At 35.6% G+C, this 7,636-nt stretch overlaps 1 pseudogene; it reads left to right on the plus strand.

Moving 5' to 3' along the window:
* The first annotated feature begins 4,358 nt into the window (after window positions 1-4,358).
* On the plus strand, window positions 4,359-5,110 carry LOC113625823 (COP9 signalosome complex subunit 8 pseudogene; annotated as a pseudogene).
* Window positions 5,111-7,636: the final 2,526 nt, after the last annotated feature.

Raw genomic sequence — 7,636 nt, forward strand, 5'->3', positions numbered from 1 at the left:
AGAAGTTACTATAACAAAAAAGATCGAAAAGACAGTAACTGAAATAGTATAAAAGTATATCTCTGTTTCATATAACACATGAGTATTCCAGCTGCTGGTGTCTCTCCCTCACAGTCATTCAGAGACACAGGTTCCTTTCATTTGTTTTCCCCCTTTCGCTAGGGTGTCTGCACTTCTCTGATAGGTCAAAACTGGGTCATCTCACCACATTTAGATTCCAGACTGTACTGTTTTAAGGACAAGATCTAGAAATCTATTTCACTTTTAACTTCATTCTGTTGACCGAAACTCAGTTACATACCTATCTCTAACTGAAAGGACATATTGTCATTTGTCATATATTGAGACATCTTGTCTCTAGGTGGACAGTAATGTTCCTCCTTAAGTTAATGGCTTTATCAATAAAAGGAGAAGAGGAGAACTGATACCAAGGCTACTGTTAGCTCTCTCCCCATACAATCTAATAAAATAAAGCAGTGCCTTAGAATAAGTATGCTTAAAACGTTGGAATAAGACACTTATAATGTTGAAATAAGTAGAAGAAGATATATATATAGATATATACATATAGTATGTTTAAGTAAACAAATAGAAGATAACATAAAGCCAGAAAGTTAAGAAACGTCATATATGGGAAAAAAAAAAAAAACTTAAGTAAAAAGACCCAACAAGGAATAAAAAAGAATCAAGTAGAAAGCTCATAAGTATAAAGTTTCAGATCTTAAATTTTAAAAAGTTACTCAATTGAGAAGTTATATGAAAAATGATACAATGGTAAAAGAAACGTTTATGCTGTGCTTACTATCATCCACCATTGTTTTAAATGTTTTACATATGCTAACCTAGTAAGTATAGACTAGATCACAAACAGCTAAAAAGAGATTAGTGAATTAAAAGCCATTTATAATAAGGTACAAGGAGCAAAAGAGATGAAGAATAAGAAAAAGAAGATAGGAGATACAAAAGAAGCATTTAAAAATGTACTAACTAGTACTGACAAAAGTGGTATTAACACTCAGTGATTGTTGGTGGATTTAATGTGGGCAAAGCAGGAAATTATTTCGTGAAAGTAGCATACCTATTCCATAAAAGTACTAGTATTCTCTTCTTCCTCTCCTACTTTCCTCACTCCTCTTCAAACTCCTATTCCTTCTAAATGAGTTTTCACTAAGCATGGGACTCATTCTTCTGCTTCTCTCCTTTGTCAGTTTCAACTACTTTTAGCATTTCAACCAACTGTCACTTTTATGTAAATAGAAGTGCCAAATATACATCTCTTATTTTTATTATTGAGTTCCTGGTTTGATCTCAAACTTTTCTTCAATAATGTTCATGTATTTCCCCAATTAACATAAAATCCATTATGCTGCAAACCAGACTGATTCATTCTCTATGAAATACACTCAATTTTCTGCTCAGTTTCTGTCTTTACATTAAGAATTCTTTGCTTATCCAATCATGAAATTTTTTATTCATTCATTCAGTTATCAGATATATATTTAATAGCTACTGTAAGATAGGCACTGGTAATAAAATGGAAAAAGAGAGAGTTAATATTCCTGTACATGGAGCTTAACATTTGTATCTAATAGAACAATCCATAGTTCTAGATCTTCTATGTGTGTGACTTTGTGTGCATGTGTGCACTATGTAGAAATAAACAGTGTCTTGTGATGGAGATCACCAGCGGCAAACCACAGGGTTTGTCAAGGAAATCTACTATTTAAGGAAACCATTTAAACTAGGATATAAGGCCAGCCATAAAAATGATCTCAGGAAAAGTGTTGGTAGCAGAAGACAAAGTCAGTACAACGGTTCTGACATGGGAGAGAGAATTTGATTCTATTCTAAGAAGAGAAAGAATAACTGGAGTGAAAGAAGAGATTGGTATGAAATAAGTTGGAAAGTTTGGCAAAGTCTAAAGCATAGAAACCTTAAAGGTAGAGTTTGGATTCAATTCTAATTGAAATTAGATTTGAATTAGGCAAAAACACATCTGCCCCGGAGATAGAAATTTGTTAATCATCATCACCTAAAGCTTGATAATAAGCAAAATTGCTTTGGGAGACTATAGATAAGGAATAGCTTAGGACAGAAATCCTCTTTTCTCCAACATTTAGTGGCCAAAGTGGAGGCTCTCCCATAAGGCGGAGGGGGACTTGATGATAAGTCCCCCTCTAATGATATCCAGAAGTAAGGGGTGACTGTACACGGGTTTTGCTGAATATTATGTAAAAAGTTTCATGAAAATGAATGGCATTTTCCCCTTTCATTGTATTGTTATGTCTTCTCTTTTAATTCCAAAGATGATAGTGCAATAAAGAAGACATAAGCTGTATCAATGGCAGCTATGTTAAAACATTGGTTTTCTAATTCAAAATACCCATTTTGTGGGCCCAAGAGCTTTGTAATACAGTTTGCTACTTAAGAAAATAATTGCTCAGTATGCTCAAAGAGCAAAATTTGAATTATCTGAACAATTGTCAGAGTGGGAAGCATAAGGGCAGATTTTGTTCTCCTGTTTGTTTATTTGCATAAAACTTTATGTCATTGCTGCCATGAAATGGATATTTTAGTGTGTAAAATCTTATTGTGAGCCAGTTTTTAAATATGAATTTCAATTTTGATTAAGTTAATTAAGAATAAACACCTGTGGAATGACCTCCTAAATATGGAAATGAAAACATAGACCAGAGTTAAAATTTAGGGTGTCAACAAGTCAAAGTGCCTTCTCTTTCAGCTTGCATCACTTCTTGATTTTGCAGTATAGAAATATCCTTAAAGATTTGTATTCCAGAGAAAAACAATCTATGGCTTTATTTTCTAAAATTATTGAGGCTGTCTGTTTACTGACAACCGTATCAGGGCTGCAGACAAACAGTAAATTCCAAAATATGGTAATAATTTTGAAATTATTATTATAAGTAATATTTTTGGAGGAGAAGTATGTACATGGATGTGAGAACATTTCCATTGTCTAGATAAATATGGCCCCAGCTTAGCCTAACAAGGTCTACAAAGTAACATGACTCTATTGTTAGGGAGCTAATATGCTCCTCTAAAGAGAGGTTTTGTATTTTGTTTTGTTTTTGCTTTCCCTGAATTATCAGAGGGTTCACTGAAAATGAGACTCTGTAAATTTTTACCATAACCGATTTAACATTTGGAGATAGACTAGAACCATATGGCAATCTATCAAAAAATTCAAGTTCATGAAGAAAATTGGAATGGTGGCCCTTCTAATTGTACTCAATTCCTAAAACCCTCACTACAGAAGACTGTCTTATGCGTGAAGAGTTTTACCAAAATCACTAACTACAAAAAAACTAGACCCCTCATTTTTTCTGTTTTTGTTTGTTTGATTTGTTAAACAAAAGAAAAACACACAACTGCTGAAGAATGGATAGGAATAGTGTTTGAGAACATCTCAGGTACTCTGAAACCAAACTATTCAGAAGTTTAGAATGTGATACTTTAGAAATAAGTGGAGAAAGATTGTGGAGAGGTGACAATAAATGTGGATTTTATATTTCTGATGTTAAATATTATGTTTATAATGCCTTACTTTCAATCTGGACTAGATGAAATAAATTTTCAGAGGTGGTTGTTAGTTTCCATATTTATTTTTTTTTACAGTCATCAGTTTTATGTATAGGTGTACTATCCAATGATGTTTTAATAGAAATCAGAATATGTATTTGTATTCCCCTAAGGCTAAATGGGGCTTAACAATTGTAGGTTTTACATCACTAATTTTCCTCCCAATTCTAAATGTTACCAATATGAGCAGTCATTATTTACCTTCACTGTAGGGAGGGGAAAATTAAGTCATGAAGAGCAATAGTTACTTTTACAAGATCAGAGCGTGGCAGGTAGAAAACACTGGAAGGAAATTTCTAACATCATTTATATTCAGCCATAGCTCTTTAGTTGCTGTAACACTTGAGTGAAAATTTCCCTTAAGCCTGCTTTTTCTTCAAGGGGTGGAATGAAACATTTTGCAATACTGAAGCAGGACTGTAGTTATTTCCCAGATGGAAAGTAAGGTCAAATTTGACAAGGCTATTTAGATTGAAAAAGACAAATAGCAAATAATTAATAATTTGTAGAATAAAAGAAGAAATAAACTTAATAATAAATTTATTTCTTGCCTTCAAATTCTAAAAATTCTTCAAATTCTAAAATCAAATTCGAAATATGGAAAATAGTGGAATTAAAATTGGTTGACTAACTTCAAGGTAAACAATACAAAATGCTTATGCATAAATTATTTTCCAGACTTTTATTTAAAATATGCCCAAGCTTGAGTCTGAGGTCCGGCTCGGTGGGGAGGTTCGGCAGCGGAACTGGCCAGGAAAATGCCAGTGGAGGTGATGGCTGAAAGTTTCTTTAGTTTCAAAAAGTTGCTGGATCAGTGGGATAACCAGGAGCTCGAGGCTCCAGGAGGAATTGCTACACCCGCAGTGTATGATCAGCTTCTAGCTTTACATCTGCTTTATAATGACATGAATAATGCACGATATCTTTGGAAAAGAATACCACCTGCTATAAAATCTGCAAATTCTGAAATTGGGGGAATTTGGTCGGTAGGACAAAGAATCTGGCCGAGAGATGTCCCCGGGATCTATACCACCATCAACGCTCACCCGTGGTCTGAGACGGTCCAGCCAATCATGGAGGCACTTAGAGATGCCACCCGGAGGCGAGCCTTCACCCTGGTCTCTCAAGCATATACCTCCATCATCGCCGATGATTTTGCAGCCTTTGTTGGACTTCCCGTGGAAGAGGCTGTGAAAGGTAGCCTAGAACAATGATGGCAGGCCGACTCCACCACAAGAATGGTCATGACCAAAAAGCCAGTTTCAGGGACCCTGGATGTTTCCTTTAACAGGTTTATTCTCTTATCGGAGCCTGCCCCCGTTCCACCCATCCCCAATGAACAACAGTTAGCCAGACTCACCGATTATGTGGCTTTCCTCGAAAACTGACTTATCATTCTGAGTTCAAGATCCACCTTCAGAATCCTGAATACTGACAGAAAAATGTAAAATTTTTATTTTCAATTTTATTGGATGAATTAAGCACCTCAGCATTCCTTACTGAGTATGTGATAAAATACATATATAATATGAAGTATATTATATATATTTTGTCCTTAAACATGCTGAATGGTTGTTCATGAAATGTGACTTATTAAAGACATTCATGAGAAGTACTAAGTTGTAATATTTCCTTTCAGAAGAAGGGAAACTAAGTGTGGAATGCATTGTTTGGGAAAGAAGCTATTAAGTGACACATTTTGTATGACTGTCCTGTAGCCTATTGGTTGCTTATATTTATCCCTTGGGTCAAGTTCTGCCCTTTGGAGAAATACTGAACAAGTCTTTCATTTTTTGTGTGACAGGCCTCTGAATATTTGAAGTTGTTTATTGTATCTTCAGGTTAAAACCACCCCCTAGTTCATTTATTCTGCATTTGTTCAATAAATATTTAATTGAATTCTTAAAAAAAATTAAAAATAAAATAAAATACTCCCAAGCTTATATAGTCAAAATTTTGAGGTGTTTTATAGATTATAGTAAAAGAAATTTGAAATTTTAGATACTTTCATTCTCTAATTCATATTTAATTCTCCAACAGACATCTTAGATATATGTATAGCGTCACTATTACACAAGAGAAAACAGAGCCCTTGAACAGATTAAGTCATTTACTCAAGGCTACAGATTTACTAACAACATACTTGAGGTAAGAATGTTCTAAGCCTTAATCCATTGCTCTTGCTAGTATATCAGATTGACTCTTAGCCACAATATTTTTCTCCCTCAAAAACATTTTCATTCCGAATTGAAAGCAACCAGTGTGGGATTTTGGCTATGGTGGAGTAAAAAGGCTGGCAAATCTTATCCCCACAAAACAAGTACATAACTTGACCAAATTGTCAAAAATAACCATTTTAGTGCTCTGGATATTGAACAGAGGCAAACAACAAATTGAGTAGTGTTTACACACAAAACACTGTTAGAAGTTCCAGTAGGAAAGGTAGAGGTCTTGCCCTTTCTGTGTGAAGCTGCTTCTATCCCTCTCCACCCAGCTCCATTGGCACTGAGAACTGCAAAAATACTCAGCATAAAATGACGTCATCCAAATCCCTGCACTAAAAAACTTTACCCAGCTCTAACATGACTTCTAGGAGCTTACGGCCATGTGCCTAGAATGACCCAAGCCCTCCTTAAAATGCTTGCCTGAGAAAGCTTGCAATTATAAATCCTTCCTCTGTTTTTTTTGAGATGTATTGATACATCTTCTACCATCCAGAGCTGTCTCCTCAAGGACCTGGGAGCTGTCACTTCAAAACACAGACATTCAAAAAAGTAATTTTCCTCTCTTATCTCCCAGTCCCCATGGGAGAGTAAGTGCCTAATTCCTGTGGGTGTCTTGCTCCAAATTGCACAACTGCCTCCCATCATAAAGAATGAGGAATTTGTTTCTCTTCTGCTTAGTTACCAAACCCAGATGGACTGGTCTCATGGACCAATACCCACCCCCACACTTAAAACCCTTAGGTGCCTCACCCTAGTGTTTTAAAGTTCTCCTACTTTTGTTTTGGTGGAATTGAGCTTAGTTCTGTACTGAAGAGTTTTTTCCCCTGCTATAGAAGAATCTGAATAAAATATGTCTTAACAGCCTTTAACCAGTAGCTGGCTTTGTTTCTCTTTATCAGCACACTAGACTTATCAAACGTTTGTTTCTTTTTAATAGCACACTAGAGTTATTCAAGTGGGACTAACTCTGAAAAACAGCAGCTTTGCTGACAGAGGAGGGTGAATTAACTTCAAGTGAAAAACAAAAATCCACACCCAGTAGCACTGTTACTGAAAGTAGCAAACTAGAAGAAAACAAATAGGGGTTCTACTTGAGGTAAGTGGAAGAGAATTCAAAAATTTTAGATATACAGCTAATGAGACAATCATAGAGGACCTAGATAAATCCTTCACCACCTATACCTGGGAAACTAGGAAACAACAGGTATGTACTAGGAAGACCCAAGAGATCAAGGGCAAAGTAAAACCTGAGGCAAATATTAAAATTGCCTGAACTTTAGATGCACTTTCCAACCTACACACTAATCTACAGATAGAGAGTGAAAGTCTTAGGAGAATAAAGTTACTGCTCTGCCGAATCATTGGCTAATCACTAAGCTAGGCACACACAGGAGCAACCCCTAGGAATCCATGGTTAAAAATAAAAATGAGACAAAATTTAAAATACTGATAAGAGATATCAGGGGCTGTACATCACAAGAGGAAAGAATTTGTAAATTAAATAAGGCACCTTTTTAAAAGTTTAGAAAAACATTAGAATCTAGAGCTTATAATTAATTATATTTAAAGGTCCACTTGTCAATAAAAAAAATATGAGTGCAAAAATTCAGAAAAGTGTGACCCATCCTCAGAATAATAAAAGCAGTCAATAGGAACTGACTCTGAGTGGGACCAGATTTTGGATTTAGTAGACAATAACTTCATATTAGTTATAGTTATAGGGCTTCCCTGGTGGCGCAGTGGTTGAGAGTCCACCTGCCGAGGCAGGGGACGCAGGTTCGTGCCCCGATCCGGGAAGATCCCACATGCCG

The sequence above is a fragment of the Aethalodelphis obliquidens genome, unplaced genomic scaffold, assembly GCF_003676395.1.
Source record: "Aethalodelphis obliquidens isolate GAN/ISIS:26980383/991018 unplaced genomic scaffold, ASM367639v1 scaffold16, whole genome shotgun sequence".
NCBI classification, from domain to species: domain Eukaryota; kingdom Metazoa; phylum Chordata; class Mammalia; order Artiodactyla; family Delphinidae; genus Aethalodelphis; species Aethalodelphis obliquidens.